Genomic DNA, 13,279 nt, shown 5'->3' with positions numbered 1-13,279 from the left:
AACGCACCTGTCATGGCAGAGACTTACGTATTTGGAAAAGGCTACAGACTGTGGTTCACTGTGGCTTGGTTTAGGGCCTATGCGGGAAATATTCAAGGACTCCAGGATGGGGAAGGGAGGTGCCCAGGGATGGGGAGAGGTAATTAGTCTGAACACCGAAAGCCTTTTATATCTGGCCGATGAGTTTGTATTTTATTTTGTATGCCAGAGAGCTGATAAAGATGCTTTTAAAATTTAATCACTATTATACTTTTTCCATTACCATTTACAGTATTCTGCTGATACCCTCTTCCCCCACCGCCAGCAACCACCACACCGTTGTCCATGTAAAGATCGTAAGGAAAGTAGATAAGTAATTTCAATAGACATCCCGAAAAAATACAACTTTTAACATTAAGTTTAATCCAACAGAGACTGTGAACCTATTACATGTAAGAGATAGACAAAAAGAATTAAAATAATCTCTTGGTAAATCATTTTTAGGACTTCTCAAATCATGTTACTTCTAATATTTCAAAGGGCTCTTTAAAGAATTAGGCAAATCTCTGTGTCTAGAGCAAAAGGATAGCTCTATTATGCTCTCTCATGTAAAACATAGTGAATATAGGAAAACATACCTGTATCTGCCCGTTTGTGTGAAAAGAAACACAGGGATTGGGAACCAATAAGGCTGCTTGTCTGCAGAGGGGAATGGAGACAGACTAAAGAGTAGAAGTGCCTAGTATGAAGAGACACTTCTCTGAATACAGTTTTCTGTATAACTCAAGGTTTTAATATTTTTATAACTTCAAAAAAGTGTCTAAATTACCAGTAATGAAAAGGACACCCAGAAGGGGGTGCCAACAAATATAAATGAACATAATTTTATTACAAATAAGTAGCGTAACAATACTAAGTGGGAAGGGGGGTAACAAAGGTAACTTGAGTATGTTATTTTTTATTAGATACTATAAGACTAAAGGCAAAAAACTATACACAAATATCGTATAATTAGTAGGTATTTTCACATTGATATGCATTGTTAGCATTGCTAAAACTATTTTATTTGTATCTATTCTGGAACTAATCAATAAATATATTGCAAAGAACAAGAGCCAAATTTCTCATTGTCAGAGGAAAAAGCTACAAATAAACAAGAAAGGGTAGAATCTTTTGCTGTTATGATGAAATTGTAGGTATATCTACTAAATGTCTGTTTTTTTAATATACATATATTGATATAGCAATATAGGTCGTCGTCGGCAGCCGTCCGTCTCGAGAGACGATGGTGTAGCTTCTTAAGAGTCTATCTGCACCGCCGAGAATGGCTGTGCAGTCCGACTCGGGAGTGACACGGTATCTGTCTCCTCCCGTGTTGAATCGACATCTTGCGATGACGCTGGAGTGTCCTCTCCAGTGAAGCTGAAGCTACAGAGCCCGGGCAGGGTGATATGGAGGGTCTGCTGTTGCCCATGCAGCAGACCCCCCCTCTCTTCGCAGCTGAGGGATCCAAGGGAAAGACAGAGTCAATACAGCTTGGCTTCAGGTGCGCCGCAGGAGTTGCCGGTGTTGACTACAACGTCAAACCGCCTTAGGGACTCCGGCTCCGGATTTTCTGTCGGGGTTTACTCCCCTAGCCTTTCCCCTGAAGAGGTATGCCGCAAGGCAGCAGAGGTTTTTTGGAGTCAGAGTTTTCCTTCTCTGATGTGCCCTGACTGGAAGATCGAACCAGCGACACTTAGCTCGCAGGCCGACGCTCAATCCACTGAGCCAAACCAGCCAGGGTTAGCAATATAGGTATGTGTATGCATATCTGTACTTCTTAACTCTGTGTACTGCGAGGAATTAGAAGCAATCATACCCCAGGACCAGGCTAGCAAATTCACTGTCAAGGCTTCATTTTTATGTAACATTCTCAAATTTAAAAAAAACAAGGATTACTTGGAGAAACGGCTAATTCCAAGATTATATGGAGGAAGTATAAAATGAACAATATGTTGTAGTACCAGAAAAAGAGGAAGTGCTCCAAACTAGAAGATGTTTTAAAAGTTTACCATGTGGGGATTGCCCGAAGGCAGAAGACTGGGTAGAGATGGGCAAAGGGTTAAAAGGTGGGGACAAATATAATAGCACTTAGTTGTCACAACCAAAAATTTACCCCGATATTGCCCAACATCCTTGGGGGAGAAGGCACAAAATCACCCCCAGCTGAGAACCACGGGTGTATGGGAATTCTACATACTGTTCTTGAAACTTTTTCAAAGGACTGAAAATGAAATGTGTAGAAGGCATGTGAAAACAACCAGTATCATGCTATTGACACGCTGAGCACGAAATACGTAGAGGCACACATCACTCTGTTGGGCTTTGCTTTATTGTGCTTAACAGACCCTGTGTTTTTTACAGATTGAAGGGGAAAAGATTATACTTGCTTTTCTGTGGCAGTCGGGAACCCAACCCACACTTATCTCTGATGTAGGCCATCTTAATTCTTTGTAAAATCTAGTGACTAGACCTCTGTGGAGGTCCATATATAATCCTAAATCCCATGCTTCAGTGACAAGTTCAGCAGGTCTATTCAATTAATCAGAAACTTAATGAGGAGCTCAGCAAGGACAAAAGCGCCGGCATTGTGACACTTCAGATTTATCCTCTCAACATCCAAACAATATCTATCTGTGTGGCAGGTCAACTCTGTCTCTGCAATTTAATGCTCCTTAGTCCTCCGGGCTCCTTCAGAATGCAAACCTTTTCTATTTGGGTTAATTTCACACTTAGAATCTCACCGAAACCTCATTATATTTTTTTTCAGGGTTCAGCTCCGCTGAATGCTAGGTGTGATGATAAGAGGAAAATCTGTAATATTGTTTCGCGGAATTTAAAACAATGGGATCTTCAGGGAAATGGCAGCAAAATATGGACAAAAACAGGTTCTGTTACCCTTGGACTTGACATTACAGAGTCCAGTTTTGGGCAGCCTGACCTTGTTACTCATATTACAGCTGTCAGTTACTCAGCGACAGTGAAGAAGGCTGGTACTGATTGTATTAATAACAGGACCAAGCTTTGAGATACATGATATACAGTTGGCTCCCAGAGGAAAGAAAATAGGAGCAGGAGAAAGACATGAGAGAGGAACCAGAGGACAGAAACAATGATTGAAAATGAAAAGAGAGAAAGAGTCAGAGAACAGGAAATAGGAGTAGCAATAAAGTTCAAGAGAAGGAACAGGAGAGTGGGATGTTTCTTATTCAGCCATGAGGGAGGGGCAGATACAGAGAGGGAGCATGAAAGAGAAACAGAGAGGAAAAACACAAATATATCAAATGGATAATGATAGAGAAGACAAAGACACCTGAGATTCATTTTGTGACTTAGGGTTCATCAGGGCAGTGTGCCCAGCAGAAGGACAAATCTGGGAATGAACAATTATTTAAAAAATGAAAATAACGGGGATGTCTTACGCAAAAATGAATAGAACTAATGGAAATAGATAGCAGCCATCAAATATTCACAGAATTTCATCTGGTGACAAGGAAAATGGAAACTGGAATCAGTCTCTGTTCTTACAGTTTTGGGAAATATTGGATGGATGAAGAAGCATTATAAGGACATACACTCTCTAGGTTTTGGGTTGTTCAACAATGATTTGACATGATTTCCTGAGTTCCCCACCACTTGGCAATTCTAGAGAAGGGCTTCTCTCTTTTGTAACAGGCAATAGGATTCGTGTCTCATATAAGTCATTATCCAAACTGGCACTATCGAAAGTACAAGAGGGTTCATTTATAATTACTCTGGACAATATTTTTACATAAGAACTCCTCTGGGCAAACTGGAAACTGTGGTAACTCTGGAGAAGACTAGGTGGTGTCTGAGAATGCTTCCAATGCTCGGGTCTGAATCCGTTTTTCCTTTCTTGACCGGTCATTTAACTTGTTCATATCTCAGTCGTTTGAATCTGGAGTGGAGAAAAAGTCTCCAAATGTATTACTATGAATAAAAATTAATACAATAATTAGAAGACTGTGGAAATTAATCAAGTTATTATTTACTTAATAACTTGCAACAGCAGACCCTCCATATCACCCTGCCCAGGCTCTGTAGCTTCAGCTTCACTGGAGAGGACACTCCAGCATCATCGCAAGATGTCGATTCAACACGGGAGGAGACAGATACCGTGTCACTCCCGAGTCAGACTGCACAGCCATTCTCGGCGGTGCAGATAGACTCTTAAGAAGCTACACCATCGTCTCTCGAGACGGACGGCTGCCGACGAATTAATACAAAAAATGATAGTTGAATATGCCAGCCATTGTTCTGAATACGGCATAGTCAGTGATGACAGAGAGAAGATATCCTTGTTATATTAAAGCTTACATTCAAGGAAATGCTCTTTTAATATGTTCTAACTTTGGTATTAGTCTTTCCAACATCCTGTTCTAATTACATTCACATACACACAATACTAAAAAATGCAAAATAAGTATTATTAATTCCATTTTGGAAATGATTAAACTTAATTTTCAAGAGATTAAACTCCTGCTTAGAAACTCCAAGTGGTACAAAGTAGAAAGTGTTTCATAAGTAGGTTTTCCTTTTCTCCCCCCCGGGCGGCGTTTATTTGACTACAATTGCATCTAATAAAAACAAGTATGCCTCTTTAGAGAACTTTAGCGATCATAGTATAAGAGTAAGATACATTTTTAATCAAATTATCTTTCATTTTGAAAAAAAAAGTAAATTTCTTCATCTCTAGAGCAACCGGTTGAACTCCTGTTTATCTAAACACATTCCTTTCTGGAAGAGTCTAGACAAGATCACACAGGTGAGTGAATGAAAGAGTTAGACTTGAACCAGTGCTCTTCTACACCGACTGTTACCTACAGATATGCTTTTTTTTTTCCTTTTTTTGCTTAAACAACAGAAATGTATTTTCTCACAGTGCTGGAGGTGTGGGCAGGTTGGTCTCCTCTGAGGCCTGAGAGGGAAGGTTGCTCTTTTCTTAGCTTGTAGAGGACCGTCTTCCTGCTTTTCCTATGATGGTCATCCTCCCATTCACAGGCACCTGCGGTGCCTCCTCCTCTTCTTATAATCACATTGGATTAGACCCACACCCTGATGGACTCACTTAAGTTAACCACCTCTTTAAAGAGCTTATTTCCAAATACCTATACCAGAGTCGGTGACTCTTTGGGAGAGTCCCAGTATTTTTCCACCTTTAAGTGAAAAAGTAATTAGTAGGTAAATGCATACTGAGTGCGGTAGAATGTCTATGAAATTCTCAACGCAGGAACTCTGAGTAAATTACTGGAAGCGTGGGGCTTACGTGTCCAAACTTCTTGAGGCACGGGAGGTGCTTCCTCGATGTTCATTTGCTTTTCTGTTCATCTTCTCCCTTCTCTCTGCTTTCTCATCCTTTTACACGCTGCTGATTTATGATTCCAGGTCTCCAATTTGGGGTCGAAAGAATGAGTCTTTCTCTTCCTACGTGGAATCCAACCTTACCCGTATCCTCTTCTTCAGTTTAAATGTCTAAATATCTTTCAGGTGTTGTTTCCATGTTTCTATGTCTGGTTTCTAGACCTCTCAAAATTCTGGTTGTCCACATTTGGACCCGTACTGGTTCATCAATATCATAACAGAATACACTGCTATGGATTATATTCAATTATATCTACTATTCAAGTATCGTTTGTATCCAGCCGTTCCTGAACTTCTAAGTCTTCAGATCATTTATTCTAACTCCTTAAGAGATAGGAATTTACCCTTCCTCTTTGTTTTATATTTATTTTAGTTTATTGTGTAACAACACTGTTGGGTAAAACTGATGCAGAAAGCTCTGCATGTACTTAATGTGTACAATATGATGAGCTTGGACACATCTATATATTTGTGACACCATCGTCACGATCAAGATAAGAGATATATCCAACATCTCCTTGTGTCCCTCTGTTGATTTGTTCTCTTAACACAATGTAAAGTGTACTTTTTCTTCATTTTTTATTATTCTGTTCATTCTATCACAGCTGGCCCAATTTCACCCCGTTTGCCCTCCTCCACCCAGTGCTCCACTCGCTCCCACAGTCATTCCCCACACCGTTGTCCAAGTCCATGGGTCACTCATACATGTTCTTTGATTAACCCCTTCCCCTTTTTCTCCCACCATTTCCATTCCCTCGACCCCTCTGGAAGCTGTTTCATGTTTCAATGTCTCTGGTTCTGTTTTGCTTGTTAGTTTATTTTGTTCACGTGATCCCCCTTATAAGTGAGATTATATGGTAAAGTATACCTTTTAATAGCTCAGCCCACCAGAATGGATAACGGTAGACTTGACCTTTCTTCTTTAAAATCTGTTCTAGATTTCTCTAATATTTTTGATATCACATCCTTCATAATTGCCTTGGAAATGATGCCAGTTATTTATAAGAAAAGCCTTCGAAACCAAGAAAGACAACATGGTACAATGAAGAGACAATAAGATTTGAGACCAGAGAGCCTGTGTTAAATGTTGGTTCTTTCATTCCTGGAGGGAACTCTCTTTGGTAAATCGTGTAGCCATCTTGAGCTTCAGTTTCACTACCTGTAAATCATGATCACAATATTGAATGCTTCACAATGTAGGTGGTCATAGCTGTCAGTATTATTAACTTATCAAAATATATTCAAGGTTATTTTATAATCACTTTTAAGACAAGGGAGGTTGAGGACCCTAACATTGTTATCTCGGCATTTGGAAGAGTTTCTTATCTTCTGCTGACTAGCCATTTAGAATAGGATCTAAACCCTATATGGGAATCAAATGAGACTGCTTTCCAAATGTGAAGTTCCCTTGAGGATAAGAATAAGGAGAAATAATTTTGGTGTTTTGTTTGCAGCTGCAGCATTTAGAAATGTAATACATCAAACATGTTCAAGTTAATCAATATCTCCTCAGTGTGACTTGAGTATAAATCAAAATTTAGAATCCAAATATGGCATACTGTAACCAAAGCAAATGAATAAAAGAAAGCGGTATTAGAGAAATAAACATTTCTATATCAGAATGTCTGGCTATTAATTTTTATAAAAGGATTGAAAAAAAACAGAGCCAGAGACACTTGCTTGCAAATAATAATTTGCTCTTCCCTAGTAATTTAATATGGCAGCGGACTCCATGAAATTATAGTAAGTTGTGTTTATAGTAGCTAAGAGTACAATAATAACAAGTAAATACATTGAAGAATGTGTTCTTGTAGTTACATATTACTTTAAAACAGATAAGGTTAAGGAAAGTTAGTTAATAAAGTCTCCACATTATACAAATGTGAGCTGAGGTTAACTTTGCCAAGTTCGGATTGCTGGTTAACAACAGCAAAGCTTCCACAGTCAGGTATATACAGGTGGTCACCAAATTTATGGGTCACATCCATGTCTCTCTTCTAATTACAAGTACATCAACTATTTACTTGTGGGTTTACCAGGATTACTCAAATAAAAATCCAGAACACCCAGCTAAACAGAATTAGAGTTAAAAAAATTATTTAGAATAAGTTTGTTCCATGAAATTTTTTTTATATATTCATATTAAAATTATTTATTTTCATCAGAAATTCAAATTTATCTTGGGGTTCTCTATTTCTTTTCTGATGAGCTTATACATTAGTAATTTCCATTTGGATGAAACTGGGGCACCCCCTAAGTCAACATATTCAAAACCAAACTTGTTATCTTCACCCTCAAACTCAGCATCCCTTTATGGACCTCTTCTTAGTGGGTGACCTCACTAGAACCTGGTTTTCCAAACTCTTGGTTTCTCTCTTCCTCATCAATAGCTTCCCTCTCCATCCATCATCACAGCTTACCCATCTCCTAAGTATTCTCAGCTCTAGGGTCACACTGTTGCTTGTATCAGCTCACTCGTGTTTGCTCTCGTTACTCTAATTTGATGGTCACTTAATCTCGCTTGTAGCCTTCAAAGACCACTTATTCATGACAGAGGCAGACCTAGAACAGTTCCATTTGAAATTATTCAAAGTCTGACTCCTACTTACTACAGCAATTTCAGATTTTTCAAAACCCCCTTGCCCTCTACAATCTAGATCATGGTTTTCAAATTCATGCTGGCTGATTGTTTTTGTGAATAAAGTTGCATTGGGCCTTAGTCATATCCATCTGTCTACATATTATCTGTTTCTTTCACCATGCTGTAACTCCCACAGTCACCACAGGGACCGATGGTTTGTAAAAACTAAACTGTTTATTATCTGGCCCTTTATATAAAATGTTAAATGATCGCTGCTCTGGATATGCCAGATTATTAGTACTGTTTTGGAACTCATGATGCACTATCTCAACACCAGGCCAAAATTAACCATCTCTACCCAAAATGTTCTTTTCTCATAAGCCACAACAATTTCCCACAAAACACCCACTCTCTCTTTAGATTTCAACAAAAACACTCTGCTTCCGAAAACTCCTGGTCTGTCAGAGATGGTATGAGGCCTCCACATCCGGTTTCCCTTGGACATTTCCTCTCTACTTCTTCCCTCCACTTGTCTCACTTGATAGTTACATAAATTCATCTTTCAAGACCAGATGATTTTGCCTTCTTTCCTACTGTTATCTCAGCACTTAACAAAGAAATAGCATTAACTTGATGCTCACTTCTGTTTTTAAGATTTAATTTTAATCAATGAAGTAGCAGAAACTTGAATCCAGTTGTACAGACTCCTAATCCACAAATATTTTTGTTCTTCCAAGGTTTTTCATTTCTCCTTGAAAATGAGAAATATCAATAGCTTTGGTTTAGGCTTTGGGGTATGTAACTAAAATATGCTTATTATTGTCATTGTAACTTGAAAATCTGTAGTTACGAATTTTGCCCAACAGTTTAAAATAACTCTCTGAATAGTCAATACCCTGAATTAGGAACCAAATAAAAAAGTACTTCAAGGTGCACATTAAAATATCTAAATCACCCAACAGAAGGTGCAAATTCAAGGACAAGGTTAAAAGAAACACTTCACAGCTGTCTGTTTGAGGATATTTGCTAGGGATGAAATTAATTTTCTGTATTTGATTTGTGTTACTGTTTGTTCCACTTCTATTTTTGCTGTTGTTTTGCCTCTGTTTTTTCATTGACTCACTTGGCGTTACCTGGACTGGGAGATTGGTTTGTCAGGACACATATTTATTAATCCTGAAAGTCAAACTATGTCATTGAAAGACCCAAATCAACCCCCTTTCTCCGAGGAAAGTATAAGGACAGGGACACCATTGTCCTTGTTCTCAAGAGATGTTTTTTAAATTTTTATACAATATTAACGTATACCCTGGCTGGTTTGGCTCAGTGGGTTGAGCGTCGGCCTGCGAGCTAAGTGTCGCTGGTTCGATCTTCCAGTCAGGGCACATCAGAGAAGGAAAACTCTGACTCCAAAAAACCTCCGCTGCCTTGCGGCATACCTCTTCAGGGGAAAGGCTAAGGGAGTAAACCCCGACAGAAAATCCGGAGCCGGAGTCCCTAAGGCGGTTTGACGTTGTAGTCAACACCGGCAACTCCTGCGGCGCACCTGAAGCCAAGCTGTATCGACTCCGTCTTTCCCTTGGACCCTTCAGCTGCGAAGAGAGGGGGGGTCTGCTGCATGGGCAACAGCAGACCCTCCATATCACCCTGCCCAGGCTCTGTAGCTTCAGCTTCACTGGAGAGGACACTCCAGCGTCATCGCAAGATGTCGATTCAACACGGGAGGAGACAGATACCGTGTCACTCCCGAGTCGGACTGCACAACCATTCTCGGCAGTGCAGATAGACTCTTAAGAAGCTACACCATCGTCTCTCGAGATGGACGGCTGCCCACGATTAATGTATAAGTTTAAAATTGAAAAGGCAGCTGAATATATGTAGTAAATAAAAATTTTACTATTAAAAATTGAAAGGAAGTGGGATATGGGAGGAGGTGGAATGCAAACATCTCTTACTAAAGCAATATTTGTCAAAGCAAAGCACGTTTATGTAATGAATACCATAAGAATTAAATACATAAATTGTTTATAGCAGGTGATCTTAGACAGAAAGACCAGTAATGGGGAAGTGTAAATTAGGAAACTGATACTTGTCATTGTAAGACTTTTTATATTATTTTTTGTATGCCATGCACTATTTCATACTTAAACGTAATAGTTTTTTCATGTATTTTCTCCCTAGGTTTTACCTCTTAAATAGTATTTGTGAATATTTTAATCTTTTTTAAATGGACACACATTTCACTTATCTTATTAAACTCTAGGTCCCAGATTGTTCCCTAAAAGACTGGGCATTTTATTTCCTGTTTTATTTACATTCAACCCAATATTTTCCATATAGCCTTGTGTCTAAAAATTATGCATTTTCACACAGTCTCCCCAGGGTATCTAGTGGGAGGAAGCCCCCGCTGACCCCGTAACTGTTCATTTACACACGCTGTATTGAGACCCTTCTCTTCCCTAGTCACATCCCCATTTCCCACTACTGCGACCTTTGACCCCTCTCAAAATAGACTATTGGACTCAAAGCCTTGCGTCAGGATCTGCCTAATGATACACACAGCTATAATTAGAAACTAAAGTGGGATTACAGACCACAGGAACCAGGTCCTGGAATTAGATTGCCCAATGGCCAAATGAAAATATGGCACCTTCATAAAGCTGTCAATCATGATCGATGGTAATGGGACAGATAAATATGAGAAAATGTGTGCTGGGTTATATGACAGTGAGAAATAGAAGGCTTCTGGCTGATAACAACCACCATGGAGCTTTAAAACAAGAAAATATTCGTTTCAGTTTAGCCAACTATTCACCCAGTGAATGTTGTAAAAGGCCAAAGACTTCAATGGAAATGTTAAGACCCTCAACTTGACCAGAGGACAGACTAAACTGAGTATCAGGTCCAACATTTTATTATAAAGGTTGAAGACTTAATCTGCAGCTCCATCAAGGTTTTAGTTTAAAGTTAAGTTCATGATAAGAAAATAATAGAACTCTAAGATCTGAGATGGGAACATTGAACAGATGTGATTGAGAACCTTGAATTCTAAAATTTTCCTAAATCTTCTATACTGTAGAGTGCCTTCTACTATTTACTAAAGAAGAACAATGTTTCTTTGCATAAAGACCATGAAAGGTAAATGCCAACCAGTATGATACTTGCCCCACTCAAGGTCTGTTCCTCTCCTCATGATATTAAACCAATATTTAGTGTTAGCTCTGCCCAAGAATCAATGAGGACATCCTTAAAATCCATTGATAGTACACATTATCAGGAATTAGTAGAACACACCTGGGGATAGATATGGAGGGTGTAACTGAGAATCAATGAGGACATCCTTAAAATCCATTGATAGTACACATTATCAGGAATTAGTAGAACACACCTGGGGATAGATATGGAGGGTGTAACTGAATATATGACTGGGTGAGAGAGAATTTATTGATATGGGGACACTTGGAGGTGACTTAGGCTTTAATACACTGCAAGGATGCCTTACATCAACCTTAGCACACTTTTTGAATCAGTCTTTGAAGCTTAGAAAAAATGATGATCTATACGTGAATGGAGGAGAGATGCCAGAATGGTCTTCAAAGATAAGAATGAAAGAAACTCAGAATAGCTCAGACCAAGTGGTACACACAGTTATTAGAGGTCAAGTGGACTCAAATTATTAAAAGTAAAGTGCACAGGTGACAATTCCAAGAAAGCCACCAAAGATCTTGGTGAATGTATTTCAAGTGGCAAGATAGGTAGACATCCAATGAGAATAATTTTTATCTTTATTATTAAAAAAAATAAGAACAGGCAAGAAGAAATCTAGTGGACAATCACTTTCTGTTAACCAGTTTTCAGACCTAAGCCTGTTATTGGACTCCAGAGTCTACTGATAAACAGGAAGATCAGAAATGTTTAAGGAGGGATACTTTACTGTGACAACAACAGTATATAATACTGTGACCTCCCAAAGCAGCATACAGCTGTTTATGAAAGTAACCCTTCACTGAGGAAAAAAGATATGCAGATGTTGAGGGAGATATTGGATACAGAATCTGAAATACCACTGGTAACAGAGAAATGAGAATATTTCCCCTTTCGGGATGTCCCAAATATGCCCCATCTCAGTTTCTGAGTACAAAACGATTGGGTCCTTTCCCCAGCCTCTCCGAGCATAATTGATAGGGATATAATTAGCAGCTGGAAGAACCATCATCATGTTTCCTCACCTGTGGATGAAGAGCTATTATTCTATAAAGGGCTAAGTGAAAGCTTGTGAACTTGACTGTGTACCCCATTCACGGTAAATCACAGGTAGTAGCACATTCTGGACGTAGTAGCAGAGATACTGTCACCCTCTAAAACTTAAAAGATATAGCACTGATGGGCCTCATTACATCTCTGCTTAATTCACTGATATGGTCCATAAAAAAGAAGAAAAAAAGACGGATCTTGACAGATGATGGTAATCTTTCATAAAGATAACAAAGTGTTAACCCAGGTAATAGTTCCTCTGTTGGAGTGGTATATTTTCTAGAAGAAATCAGCATTCACTGCTTGCTCTTGGTATATAGCTATTGATCTGGGAAAACTATATTTTTCAGTGCCTATCAGGAAGGGGAATCAGATGTCATTAGTCAAAGAGACATTTTCACTTGGAAAGAAGCAGGACACTTTCACAATTTTATCTCAGGGCTCTGTTCATCTCCTGCTCTGTCTCTATATAGGTCAAAGGGACCTTGATCATCTGGACATGTTACTGTGCATTCCACTATTCCACTGTTCCAGAGTCCAGCAAACCTTGACTGTAAAGGGCTAAGTGGGAAGTAGTTTAGGCTTACAAACTATATAGTCTTTGTCACAACCACTAAACGCTGCCGTTGAGAAGTCTAGACATTATGACAGGCTATGTTTGGCTTGGGGATTGTAGTTTCTATATGTCTGCACTTTACTGATGACATCATGTTAATGGGACTTGATGACCATGAAATGACAAGCACTCTGGAATTGCTGAAAAGGCATATAGGCACCAGAGAATAAGGGAAAACATCTATCCTGGTTTAATAGGGGACCTGACATATCTATAAAGTTCTTAGAGGTCTGAGAGTTCTGGGTAATAGTGAGGTACTTTTCCAAAGTATTTTTCAGGTTATTTTACTGGGACAGTGTTTGTATATTCATTTTGAGTTTTAAAGAGAGTATGTACCAGTTTTAACAATATATCTCTGACTCATTTATTAGATGATTCATTAGGCACAAGGTTAGAACAACAAAAATTTTTTAAGTAAGTTCAGG

The sequence above is a fragment of the Furipterus horrens genome, unplaced genomic scaffold (assembly GCF_987537825.1).
Source record: "Furipterus horrens unplaced genomic scaffold, mFurHor1.1.pri manual_scaffold_2, whole genome shotgun sequence".
In the NCBI taxonomy this organism is placed as follows: Eukaryota; Metazoa; Chordata; class Mammalia; order Chiroptera; family Furipteridae; genus Furipterus; species Furipterus horrens.
This window is presented reverse-complemented; position numbering follows the sequence as displayed.